Genomic DNA, 13724 nt, shown 5'->3' on the forward strand with positions numbered 1-13724 from the left:
CACAACAAATGATGAAAGTAAAGCAGATTGCAAACTGAGCTGAGTGAAAACATCAAGAGGATCTTCTAAAATCTTCTAAAATGCATGTAGCGTATAAAAAAACACTGCTGTCTAAACATAATGTTGAATAAAGCATGTGAGGGCGGCACTCCTGAGTGCACAAAGCGCTATCAGTGAACATGGGCATTAAAAATGAGTGTGTCATTCATTGTAAACAAAGTTTTTTGTGAGACTGGAGAAGTGAAGAGTGTGTACAGAGAAACGTTCACAGATGACAGTACTGAGCTCTATGCTCTTCCTTTCCACTCCATCATCTACATCTACATGTACTGTACATCTACATTACAGACACAATTTCATTATCATAACATTAAACATAAATCGAAAATGAATTAGTTGCAGTAATCAACATAAACAGCGAGAAATCAAATGTTCTCTGACGTCCCTGTTTGATTATTACTCAGTTATTTCTCACCATGAACTGTGATGTTGACAGGATTACTGTTTTCTCCAGATTCAGACTCACACCAGTAAACTCCAGTGTAGGATGTGGAGAGGAAGCTGATGTAACATGTAGATCCTGTAACTGATCCCCACTGTGAACAATCTAACACTCCTTCACTGTCTGTGTATCGTCTCACTGTCCATCCAGTAGAGATACTCTGGTCCTCACAGCTCAGTGAGAGAGGGTCACGAGTAAAGTATTGAGTTCTGCTGGGACTGATGATCAGAGACACTGGAGGAGATTCACCTTAAACACAAAAAAAGTAAATAACTGCAATAAGTAAAATTAGGTCAATCTTGTAAGTGCTGCTAAGACAAAAAATGGCATAGACAGAGAGTTTAAAGCAGAGGATATACAGTTAGGCCCAGAAATATCTGGACAGTGACAGAATTTTAGTTATTTAAGCTGTTTAGCATCCCTACATGGGGTCAAAAGAACTCTCAGTGGAAGTGAAACAGACATTCATTAGGATGAAAAACAGAAGAAATCCATCAAAGAGATAGCAGAAATGTTAAGAGTGGCCAAATCATCAGTTTGGTACATTCTGAGGAAAAAGAGCAGACTGGTGAGCTTAGAAATTTAAAAAGGCCTTGACGTCCATAAAAGACAACAGTGGAGGATGATCGCAGGATCCTTTCCATGGTGAAGTAGAACCCCTTCACAACATGTGGTAACTCTGTATTTAAAAAAAGTTGCAATTTCTAAAAGTCTGCCCTTCAATTGCATCTCAGTTCTTTCATTTCAAATCCGAAAGCCTAACTGTAGATACAAACAGTGTTTAAGCTAAAAATAGATGCACGTGATATGCTTGTGATAAGATATATTTATCTGATACTATTTTAAATTAATTTTTCCTCACCAGAGATCCATAGAGGCTGTGGATTGCTGTACAGTGTGTGACTGACTGGTTCTCCTCTCTCCTCTACACACATAAACTCCTGTGTGATGAAGAGCAGAAGCACTGAGAGTGTAGGAGCCTCCAGATCCATTGCTGCTGTCTGAGAGGAGCTTCACATGCATGATATAGTCAGTATTTTTTATTGCAGTTACACCGTCTCTGTAGGGAACAACTGTGTACCAGCTGAATGTCCAGTCTGTAGAGGAGTCTGTAACCTCACAGCTTAGAGTCACTGAGTCTCCTTCAGTCAGCCAGTTCTGTGGAGATACACTCAGTACTGCCTGTGGTCTCTCTGTTATACAGAAAATCAGGAATTGTTTTTCTTTCGATTAACAGTGATAATTATACATTATAAGATATAATCTGTTTCTAATTTGTCAATAAATTAAACCCACACTCACATCTTACAGTGTAACAGCATCATTGAAACTCATCTATCTGCTCCTCTACAGGTGTGAGTCACTTCAACACCACTGATTCTGTACATCTGTACAATACTGACAAGAGTGTGTGAAGTGTCTTTATACCATCTTAATTATCTAGACACACTTTCATAAATAAAGCTTTAAAGCAATAATAATGAATTTGTCAATTTATCTTTGTTACAAATCGCTGACAAAACACCACCATAACAATTTTTGTTAGTTAACATGTTGCAGTATCTTTTACAGGAGCAGATAGTGTGAGGGATTCCCTATACCCTCTCTGATTTAGCTGCTTTAATGGAAACCATAACAATAGAATATGTGCACTCTCTGAGAAAAAAACAAAACAAAACAAAAAAACAGAACAAAAACACTAAAATTCAGAAATCAGAATCCAGAATTTAAGTTATAATGTATTTTATTTCAGGCATTTTAGTTTTGGAGTGGTTTATTTATTGTTAAATAATACCTGTACTAATTTCAAAACTATTAAAAACATTATAGAATAACATAAAATTACAAAAATTATAATTGCACTATTTACTCAAATCTGTTACAAATTTTATTCATTAAATACCTTGTATTGTAATCTTGACTGGTTCACTCCACTCTGTGTAGTAGTAGTTGTTGAAGTGTATGGAGTATTTGAAGAACCTGTTTTTCCTGCGTGCACGACACTGGTACACTGTTTCTCCTGTATTATTGACTGTCACTTTAAATGTGTTTGCTGGTTTTTGGTTTAATTGCAGATTATTATTATTATATATAAACTCCCACCCAGTCGTCTCCTGCAGCTTACAGCTCAGAGTGATGGTGTCTCCTGTGTAAATGGAGCTCTGAGGATTCACTCTGATAGTCGGTCTGGGTTTAGCTGTTGGTATGAAATAATGAAGGTGTCAGAGCTGCTTTTCACTTTAGCAGCAGATTCACTATATTTGACCACATCAAAATAAAATATATTCACTATATAAGTTATTGTTGTACATTTGTTACAAATGTTTTATTTCCAGGTGCAAGTACAACATATATAGGTAATTTGTGCTTAACCTAATAACCTCTTCTACCATTACACACACCCACACACACCCACACACACACACACACACACACACACACACACACACACACTCACACCCACTCATCTGTACATTAGTGCAACAATATACACTAATCGTACATCACATAGTGTCACCTGGCTGTGTATGTTAACACAATATGCACTTTAAAAGCATTGCAATTAATCTTTTTTTGTTTGTTTAAAATTGTAAAAAATATTTTAAATAATTTTAAAAAATTATTTAAAAAAAAGCATTAAAACTCAATTAAAGTTTTGTTGGTAATAAAATGTGAAAAGAGCATCCATTATATATTTTAACTTAAAATAATTCTTGTAAATTTACCAAAAGCACAAACTGAATGCTAATCAATAACCTATTAACAAATTGATCAATTCTACACCAAATCACCTTCTGCATGAGCCACTGGTATCTGTGAAACCAACACTGAAAAGAGAAGAAAAACAGAAAACTTGATTTAAATATTTAAATCATTAAGTCTATTAATGAAATCAGCACATTGTAAATGCATCAAACTCACAAGATTAATCTGCATTCAGAATATCTGAACTACAATTTGTTACGAGGAAAAAAGGTCATTATTCTGCTGATTAATATATTTATTTTGCATTGTTTTACAAATCAATCAGATATGTAGCAGCTATTATTATTAGTATTATCTTACAGCCAGCATAAAAAAGGAGCTGTCACAATATAACATTAATCACATCTCACTTAATCACACAATACACTCATCAGTCAGGACATTCAGAGCAGACTGCGGATGAACAACTTTATACCTAAACACTCACTCAAATGAAGACACAAATAAAACATTTACTCACAGAGCATCACAGCAAGTCGATTGAATTTATTTCTGTCCCTTTAATGACTGACTGACAGAGCAAAGGTGTGTGTTAAACCCTTTCCACTGCCTCTGTCACTGTCATAACACTATCAAGAAAAATCCTTATAAATAAGATCTTTACATTTTCTTTTAGTGCATTCAGACTTTGTTTCTGCTTTTCCTTCCTCTTTTTAATGAAATTTTTAACAATTTTAGTTTCTTTCATCACTCACAAAAAATAAAAAGAACAGCTGCATTCATTGTCTTCTTTTTCCTCTGCTGCAGTTCCAATAACCAGCAGTGATGCAGCTTATTCAGAACACTGTTAATGGCGTCTCTGTAAAGTGTGTTGCGGATGGGAAGAGGAAAAAGTTGGTGCAGAAAGGTAAGGTGCTGCTGGGTCTCCTTGGAGAGTGATGTTTTGTTTGTAAGTAGTAAGTAGTAGTATTCCAACAATACTCATCCTCAATATTCCAACCTGGCAATAGTTTTGGGGAGATAGTAGTTTCCGTATGTTCTAATAGTAATGTAAAAATATAAGTGAAATAAATAAAAGTGGTTTCTTTTGTTTTTATGTTAAAACAGTTCAAATAGAGGTAAGTATATCCACATTAACATATATATATATATATATATATATATATATATATATATATATATATATATATATATATATATAAGATTAGGGGTTAAACTCTGAGCAGACATAAAGCTGAATAACAGGAAGTGTTTTCAGACAGGGGAATCTAAATCTTGCAACTGCTGGAGTGGGCCATTGCTGTTGACAGGTGCCTCCTGAGAGCTCTGTGGAACGAGCTGACTGACTGCAATTAAAACAAGCTTGCTCCTTTCCATCAATGTCTGAAAATTTTTACATCTTGCTAAAGTTAAATCGTTAATATTAAGAATTTGGGAAGATAATGTATACTTCCCTATTCAAGACCTCAAGCTGCGTTGAAGCTTTGGGAATGCCTCGCGTTGTCCACACTCTGAACCACGTGTGAAATCTGGCCAATAGGCAAGTCGTGATGTCATCGGCGGGTGACGTTGCGCCAACCAGGAGCTACAAAATGGCTGCGTGCTGGTAGCAACATTAGCTTCTGCTTGTTCAGGTAAGCGCTTTGTGTGGGATTTCTATGCAAGCATGGCTGACAAACAAAAATATTGTCTGTGTGTTCATCCGTGCCCCCGTTTCATTACAGGGAAGGATACACATGATCCATGCATTGTTTGTTTGCGAGTGGAGCATGCTCAATCGGCTCTCGAGGGAGTCAATTGTTCGCATTGTAGCCACATGGCTATGCGCATCTTCCGGAGAGCGCTCTTCGAGGAGAGTGCTCTTTCTCAAAGCTCCGGTCCAGCTCTTGCCGAGGCAAAGCGGAGCTGGCGGTCGTGGGGCTTGCAGGCCGATCTGGCAGAAGGCATGGAGTCGTATGAGTCCTCTCCGGCCTCCCCTGCTGGGTCGAGCGCCTGCTCTCTCGGTGCGAGCAGCTTGGTGCTCCACATCTCTCCCTCTAAGGAGCATGAGATGATGGATGCTAGCGAGCACGCAGACTCCTCACAGCCTGTGCTGTACAAGGAGCTCCTTGAGGTCATGACGCAGGCCATATCCAAGCTCGAGCTAGCTTTGCCGGTCAAAAAGCGGAAGCAGCGCGCACCCAGTAAGCTTCCTGCGCCCATGTCACAGCCTCAGTGCCGGGACCGTCGATCTGAACCTTTCATGCTGATATCTGCTGAGCCACACACTCCCTTAAGCATTCCCTCGTCTCCGCCATCAAACAGATGGTACTCACGTCGACGCCTATGCACTCCAACTCTACGAGTCCCCAGACCTGCACACTGAGGTGTCCGGGTCCTGGGAGACCCCATATTCGGCGCATACTTTTTTCCCAAAATACCTCGCTATACACAAACATAGTTGGGGCTAAGGAGTGTGGCTACAGGGCAATGCCTCGTGTGGAAGAGACGCTAGCTAGCTATCTCTCCCCTGGCATAGCATCATATGATATCCTGGCCAGGAGTCAGCAGCATGAAGAGCAGCAAGCTGAACACACAGCCTTGTAAGGCACTTGGGCAATTTGTGGTAATGCTGGAGGTATTGCAGCTAACATGAACTTATTGAGGTCTTCTTGTTTAAGAGTTCAGGCTCTAGTTACATGGGAGGTGTTGAACAACAGAAAGGTTACCTTATTGATGATATGTTGCTGGATTGTTATGTTGAATGCTGAGATGACGTTGATATTGTAATGTTGCAACCACTATAGTATTTAAGGTATTCTTGTGTGGTAGGGTGAGTATGGTACAGTAGTTTCCAGCCTCGTGTCCTTTATGAATGGCCAGGCATTAGCTTTTGAATAGTGTCAGCACTGAATATATAATGCCAAATATGTAGCTATGACTTTTTTCCTTGAGGTAAATAAATGTTTTAGTGGTTATGTTTTAACACTTTTTAATGCATGATACTTTGTATAATCATGTGTGTAATTTTTTTTTTCCTGATAGCAATGACTGTTCAGTGTAGGAAAACAGTTGTTGTAGATGTTGCGAGGTATGTGATAATGTTTGTAATACTTTTTAAAACTGTGATATTTTTGACTAATCATGTATATTGAAATAATATGTGCAGACAAGAATGATGGGTTATGCCAGAGTTTGAAAACAGTTATTGTGGCTGGTGCAGCTGTTCAGCTCTATGTTGTCAGGACCCACAGTCTTGCATGGGTTAAATTTTGATAAGGTATTTCTCATGTTGGATGTAGATATCCAGAACACCTGGTTATTATAAGGTGTGAGTAGTTTGTTGCAGGTGTCATTCTGCATTTCAAACTATTTATAGACTGTTTAAGTGCATCTGGGAGGGATGTTCGATCATTTACATTACATTTACATTTACATTTGCGGCATTTAGCAGACGCCCTTATCCAGAGCGACATACAAAAGTGCTTCAAATCTCTAGTAATTAATAAATCTACACTGGTACGCCAGATTATAAACTTAATATAAATATTAATAACCCTAGAATTCTACAAACTTGGAAAGTGCTAATTTAAATGTATTAGGAAGAGGTACAGTTGTGTTCAAAATTATTCAACCCCCAATGCTGTAAATGGTTTTAGGGAATTTAGTGTACATTTGTAATTGTATTCAGAATGAAATCCTACAAGGACTTCTTAAAGAACCATATGCAACTAAAATGACATCAATTAGTTTTGTAATACAGTAGTAAATGTTTCTTTTGTGAATTCTTCATTGACATAATTATTCAAGCCCTTAAAGACTACCACTCTGAAGAACAGAGGTTCAATGAAGTGTTTTCAATCAGGTATTGAAAACACCTGTGGATATCAGGGAGCAGCAATAAAGCCTAATAAGCACCAATTAGGCAGCTTTAAAATGACTGTGATACTCAGCTCCTTCTAGACATTTACTGGTGTGGTTACAAACATGGTGAGGTCAAGAGAATGGTCCAGGAAGACAAGAGAACAGGTGATTACTCTTCACAGGAAGGGCAATGGCTATAAGAAGATTGCAAAGATGTTAAACATACCAAGAGACACCATAGGAAGCATCATTCGCAAATTCAAGGCAAAGGGCACTGTTGAAACGCTACCTGGTCGTGGCAGAAAGAAGATGCTGACTTCGACTGCTGTGCGCTACCTGAAGCGTAGAGTGGATAAAAGTCCCCGTGTGACTGCTGAGGAACTGAGAAAAGATTTGTCAGATGTGGGTACTGAAGTTTCTGCTCAGACAATACGGCGCACCCTGCGTAATGAAGGCCTCCATGCCAGAACTCCCAGGCGCACCCCCTTGCTGTCCCCAAAGAATAAGAAGAGTCGACTGCAGTATGCCAAAAGTCATGTGGACAAACCACAGAAGTTTTGGGATAGTGTTCTGTGGACTGATGAAACAAAATTAGAACTGTTTGGGCCCATGGATCAACGCTATGTTTGGAGGAGGAAGAACAAGGAAGAACTTGTTCTTATGAAGAAAAGAACACCTTGCCTACTGTGAAGCATGGCGGGGGGTCAATCATGCTTTGGGGCTGTTTTGCTTCTGCAGGTACTGGGAAGCTTCAGCGTGTGCAAGGTACCATGAATTCTCTTCAGTACCAGGAGATATTGGATGACAATGTGATGCAGTCCGTCACAAACCTGAGGCTTGGAAGACGTTGGACCTTTCAACAGGACAATGATCCCAAGCATACCTCCAAGTCCACTAGAGCATGGTTGCAGATTAAAGGCTGGAACATTTTGAAGTGGCCATCGCAGTCACCAGACTTAAATCCGATTGAGAACCTCTGGTGGGACTTAAAGAAAGCAGTTACAGTGCGCAAGCCTAAGAATGTGACTGAACTGGAGGCTTTTGCCCATGATGAATGGGCGAAGATACCCGTAGATCGCTGCAAGACACTTGTGTCAAGCTATGCTTCACGTTTAAAAGCTGTTATAACTGTAAAAGGATGTTGTACTAAGTACTAAGATTGAATGTCACTTGGGGGTTGAATAAAACTGATAATGATGTGAGCTCAGAAAAGACATTTGTGGTTATTTCATTATAAATGTTATGTTATATTTGTCTGACCTACACGTGCCTCTTTGATTTAATTGTAAGCAGGATGACTGAATGATCATAATCAATGTCAAACCGACCAAAACAATCAATTTCAGTGGGGGTTGAATAATTTTGAACACAACTGTAGGTCTTCAGTCGTCGCTTGAAGATAATCAGGGACTCCGCTGTATGGACATCTAGGGGAAGTTCATTCCACCACCTCGGTGACAGAACAGAGAAGAGCCTTGAAGTGTACTTACCTCTAATTCTGAGAGAAGGTGGTACCAGTGGAGCAGTGCTGGAGGATCTCAGACAGCGTGGTGCAGTGCGAGATATGATTAGGTCACTTAGGTAAGATGGTGCTGGTCCATTTTTAGCCTTGTAAGCAAGCATCAGTGTTTTAAATCTGATACATGCAGCTACTGGAAGCCAGTGAAGGGAGTGCAGCAGTGGGGTGGTGTGGGAGAACTTGGGCAGATTGAACACAAGCCGTGCAGCTGCGTTTTGGTTCCTTTGCAGTGGACGGATAGCATTCAGGGGAAGATCTGCCAGCAGAGAGTTGCAGTAGTCCAGTCTTGAAATCACAAGAGACTGAACAAGCACCTGGGCAGCCTGTATGGACATCGTTAAATCCTTCGGATGTTGTAAAGAAGAAATCTACAAGAATGAGCAACATTAGTAACATGTGGGAAGAAGAACATTTCATTGTCCATAGTTACCCCAAGGTTATGAGCAGTGGCTGAAGGGGAGAGCAGAGAGTCATGAAGTGTTATTTGGAGATCTTGACCTGGAGATGAATCGCCTGGGATGATCAGCAGTTCGGTTTTGCTGGGGTTGAGTTTTAGTTGGTGAGCACTCATCCATGAAAATAGACTGTGTGTCTCTGCTGTCTGTGAAATGATTATTGAGTTTTTGTGCATGCAACTAATTTGCCTTCTTTATTTCACAAGACAGATAAGAGCTTAATCTGATTGCATCATCTTGTCACCTTAGCAGGCCACAAAGCTCCGCTGTGAGCCATAGCTTCTGGTTGACACATATAATGGTGATCTTGGTGTCTGTCACATCATCAGTGCACTGCATGGAGCCTGGGATGTTATTTAGCCAAGTTTAAGTGGAAAACACACAGCACTCCTGCACACCCTTATTTCATGTTGTGTAGAGTCTACACTGTAGACCAACAGAGTCTACAATAAAGTCCAGTTTATTTTCCAGTAAAGTATTAGTGAACACGAGTGTCGAAGGAGCCGGTCTGGGAGGTGCCTCTGCATTACAATTTATATCTGTTTTCACACGACTTGTGGCACCTCCTTGAGCAGGTAGCATCTGTGAGCGATGCTGTGGTCTCACAGTCTGGTTTACACAAGTCTCACAGCTTCTCATTGGTATTAATAGGGCTATAGTTACATGCATTACTGTTTTCCAGTAGGCGATGTTTTTGTTCTAGGTTTGAGGACAAAGATAAAACTAAATGACATGAAAACACTGTCTTTGGGACTCAGAGTAGACACTGTGTCTGCCTGCACTGCTTTTTTTTTTTTTTTTTGACTTTTTCTGTTTGATATTTAAAACTACAATATTAATGATGCCTTTTTTTTTAGTCACTGACCACCATCATTAGTACAGATAACCAAAAATGTACATTTATACAGATGCATAACCTTGATTTAACACCTTTGCTAAGGGCCGTTATGATAATGGTATAGTGTTACTAAAAAATGGCTAGTGGGGGGTTCTCTAACTGTCTTTGAAAGAGGCCAATTAGTGTCAGTGCAGCTACAATTGCCAAACATATAAACAGTTATGTTAAAGTTAGTTGTTGCTTTTGCATGGTTATCTTCACACCTCTTGCAGCTTTTCAAAGCTGAATCAGCAGCGCTGCATTAAAACACAATTTCAAGATGTCGCAACAGTCCACAATAGTAACAAAAATGGAAATGAAGTTCATAAGTCTTTTTTTCAGTGTGTCTATTCAATGCTATAATGGGTTCTTAAGCCTTACTGTAAACAAAAAAGACCACCAGTTGCTCTGCACAACAGCAGAAATACAAGTCATTTAGTACTTTTGCCATCAATTCCTTTAGTGACAGAAAGAGAAAAAACATTGAGACATTTTCTTTAATCAGGTCAAACGATCATGAGAGGCTTTCACTAAACAGCGGAACACAGACGATTTGAGTTTCGCTGTACAATACAATACAGACTGATTTATTAGATTATTTAACTATCATATCTCCTGAAAGTAGTTACATGTTCAACTAAACCTTGCATGTGACAAATATGGATACAGTGATCACCTGAACATTCGTGCTCAAATACAAACAGTGTCCAAATTGCACAATAAATTACTCACTCAGGACATTCAGACTGCAGATGAATTCATTTATATCCCACCACTTACTCTGATTAAGACACAAAGAGAATATTTACTTACAGAACATCACAGCAAGTGAAGTGAGCTCCATCCTGTCCCTCTAATGACTGACGGAGTGACTTCCTGTGTAGCAATTTACACACACACACACGCACACGCACACGCACACACACACACAAAAACAACTGTTTCTGTTCCTCTTTTAAGTCAAATGGCAAAAGTTATAATGTTTAATTTTGCTTTGATCATTTGAGTTATTAGTTCCGTCCCTTAGATACGACAGTTTCCGCATGGATCTCGGCATGCTTGGTGGACATATGGTATGTTCGTGCTCATCAACTAAAACTCAAACCCAGCAAAACCAAACTGCTGGTTTTCATCTCCTGGTCAGGATCTTATAATAACTCTTCATACAGTTATCTTATAACTCTCCGCTTTTCCTTTCAGCCACCATTTTCAACCTTGGGGTAACTATGAACAATTAACTAGCATTTTCCTTACATGTTGCTAATGTGACTCGTTCTTGTTGGTTCCTTCTATGTAATATCAGATGATAAGCCATGGTTTACAGCAGAACTGACAGCTTTGTTAGGCCAAAGACAATGCATACAGCTATGGGGACAAAATCTTGTACAATCAGGCCAGGAAAACACTGACAAAGAAGATTAGAGTGGCAAAAAAGTTGGAAAATCAGTTCTCAATCTACTACCCTGCTTCAGTGTGGAAAGGCCTGAGAGACATCACAAATTACAAGACGGAATATCATTCTGCATTTCAAACTATTTATAGAACTGTTTGGGTGCATCTGGGAGGGATGTTTGATCATCATAGACTGTGTGTGTCTCTGCTGTCTGTCAAATGATTATTGAGTTTTTCTGCATGCAACCATTTTGCCTTTTTTATTTATACAAGACCGATTAGAGCTTTATCTGATTGCATCATTGTGTGTCTTTAGCAGGCCACAAAGCTCCGCTGTGAGCCATAGCTTCTGGTTGACAGAGCGGTAGTGTGTGTTAATGCTGTACCACTTCCTGTGTACCCATTTACACACACACACACACACACACACACACACACACACACACACACACATAAAAAACCCAACAGTTTCTGTTCCTGTTATAGTGTCAACTGCAAAAGTTATAATGTTTAATTTTGCTTTTATCATTTGAGTTAGTTCCCTCCCTCAGATACAACAGTTTCCACTTGGATCTCGGCATGACTGGTGGACATACTGTATCTTCGTAAATGAGTGCTCATCAACTAAAACTCAAACCCAGGAAAACCCAATTGCTGGTCATCCCAGGTGATACATCTACTAGTCAGAATCTTATAATAACTCTTCATAACTCTCTGCTCTTCCCTTTATCCACCATTTGCAACTTCAGGGTAACTATGAACAATCAACTGTCCTTTTCCTTACATGTTGCTAATGTTACTCGTTCTTGTTGGTTCCTTCTCTATAATATGATAAGCCATGGTTTACAGCAAGACCGCTTCATCAGGTTAAAGAGGATGCCTACAGGAAAAGGGACAAAATATTGTACAATCATGCCAGGAACATTAGAGATTAGAGAGGCAAAAAGTTGGAAAATCAATTGTCAGCCAACGACCTTGCTTCAGTGTGAAAAGGCCTGAGAGACATCACAAGACACCTTCCCCAGCTCTGTAGGGAATCAACAACTGGTTGATGACCTGAATGAGTTTTATTGGAGATTTGAAACTCCCAGTCTCACACCCTTCCTGACCATCTCATCACTTGACCATCAACACCTTCAAAAGCACCCCTCTTTCCCCCCTGTACTTCAGATCAGTGAAGGTGATGTGTATCAGGTCTTCAGATAACAAAAAAGAAGGAAAGCACCAGGCCTGTCTAAGAACCTCTGCAGACCAGCTGTCATCCATCTTCTCACAGATTTTGAACAGATCACTGGAATTGTGTGAAGTGCCTGCCTGCTTTAAACATTCCAACATCATCCCCATTGTCGGAACTCAGAGCCCGTCTCTGAGGCGACACATCGAGGGTGGATTTCTTTGCTCAGAGGATTCCCAATAATGCCCAGCCAATTCTAGAAAAAACACAAATATAATAGACACAACCGCCAATGAAGAATCCTCAGTCCTGGATGAATAAAAGCAAAACTTCTTTATTCCATGCAGGTTTCAATGAGCTCAATAAAAGCTGGGTACTTCACATCAAAATGAACAGCACATCAACAAATGACAAAGCATGCCAAAGTGAAGAAGTACACTGACTGTTCTTTTGTTTGCACTGTTTGCACCAGGCTGCACTCGATGCACTTTATGTTGTTTTGTTGTTTTTGTGTAGCACCAGGGTTCCGGAGGAACGTTGTTTCGTTTTTACTGTGTACTGTGTACCACTGTGTATAGTAAAAATGACAATAAAAGCCACTTGACTTGACTTGACTTGACTTGACTTGACTTGACTGCTGTTCCACGCTCGTATTTATACCTTGTGGCCACCGTGTCTTACTATTTTTTTTCTACTTCCTTGACCTTGAAAAATTCCCCTTATGTCTCGGTCTTGCCTTCTTTGTCCATAATTCCCCTTATGTCTCTGAATTTTGCCTTCCTTGTCAATTCCCTTATCTTTGGCCTTGGCGTTCATTCTTTCAACAATACCATATTTGGAGTTCCTGTGTTTTCAGTTCCCTTATTTTCCGCCCATAATGTTATATAAAAAAAAATATGAGTGAGTATAAAAGGCTTTTACTTTTCTCTGGTTTTAACCATACATTCTTCAGTCTCTTAAGTGTGAACAACCTTTTTACGGCCTATTTTGTCCTCCTGCATTTGCAATGGGTAAGTGTTATGTTTTATTCTTTTATAATGCTGTTCTGCTATTCTACTTTCATTTGATTGAGTTATAACATTGTTTTTAGTTTGTTTGCATACTATGCTTGATTAATTAATGGTTGTAAGCGCCTAAGTTATATTTTAACTTGTGCATTCTGAACTGATTGTTACAGTGTATATGATTTTCTTGAGTGTTATCCTTTACTTGTGCTCAACCGTCACTATGATATTCCCTATTTTAACATCTTATCT

At 39.4% G+C, this 13724-nt stretch overlaps 1 protein-coding gene and 2 long non-coding RNA genes across 3 annotated transcripts in view; all 3 read right to left on the bottom strand.

Annotated features, from left to right (window-relative positions):
- The window catches only part of LOC124387347 (obscurin-like), a 402170-nt gene that overhangs the window by 3095 nt on the left and 385351 nt on the right, over positions 1-13724 (bottom strand). The gene's annotated exons all lie outside the window — the stretch shown is intronic.
- Positions 1588-10810, bottom strand: LOC124387383. The gene is made up of 5 exons (XR_006926148.1): positions 10716-10810; positions 3295-3330; positions 2406-2699; positions 1805-1900; positions 1588-1695 (listed from the first exon to the last, which is right to left on the bottom strand). It is a non-coding gene; the product is annotated as an uncharacterized LOC124387383 (long non-coding RNA).
- Positions 12783-13270, bottom strand: LOC124387389. The gene is made up of 2 exons (XR_006926154.1): positions 13099-13270; positions 12783-12906 (listed from the first exon to the last, which is right to left on the bottom strand). It is a non-coding gene; the product is annotated as an uncharacterized LOC124387389 (long non-coding RNA).

Source organism: Silurus meridionalis, chromosome 6 (genome assembly GCF_014805685.1).
Source record: "Silurus meridionalis isolate SWU-2019-XX chromosome 6, ASM1480568v1, whole genome shotgun sequence".
In the NCBI taxonomy this organism is placed as follows: Eukaryota; Metazoa; Chordata; class Actinopteri; order Siluriformes; family Siluridae; genus Silurus; species Silurus meridionalis.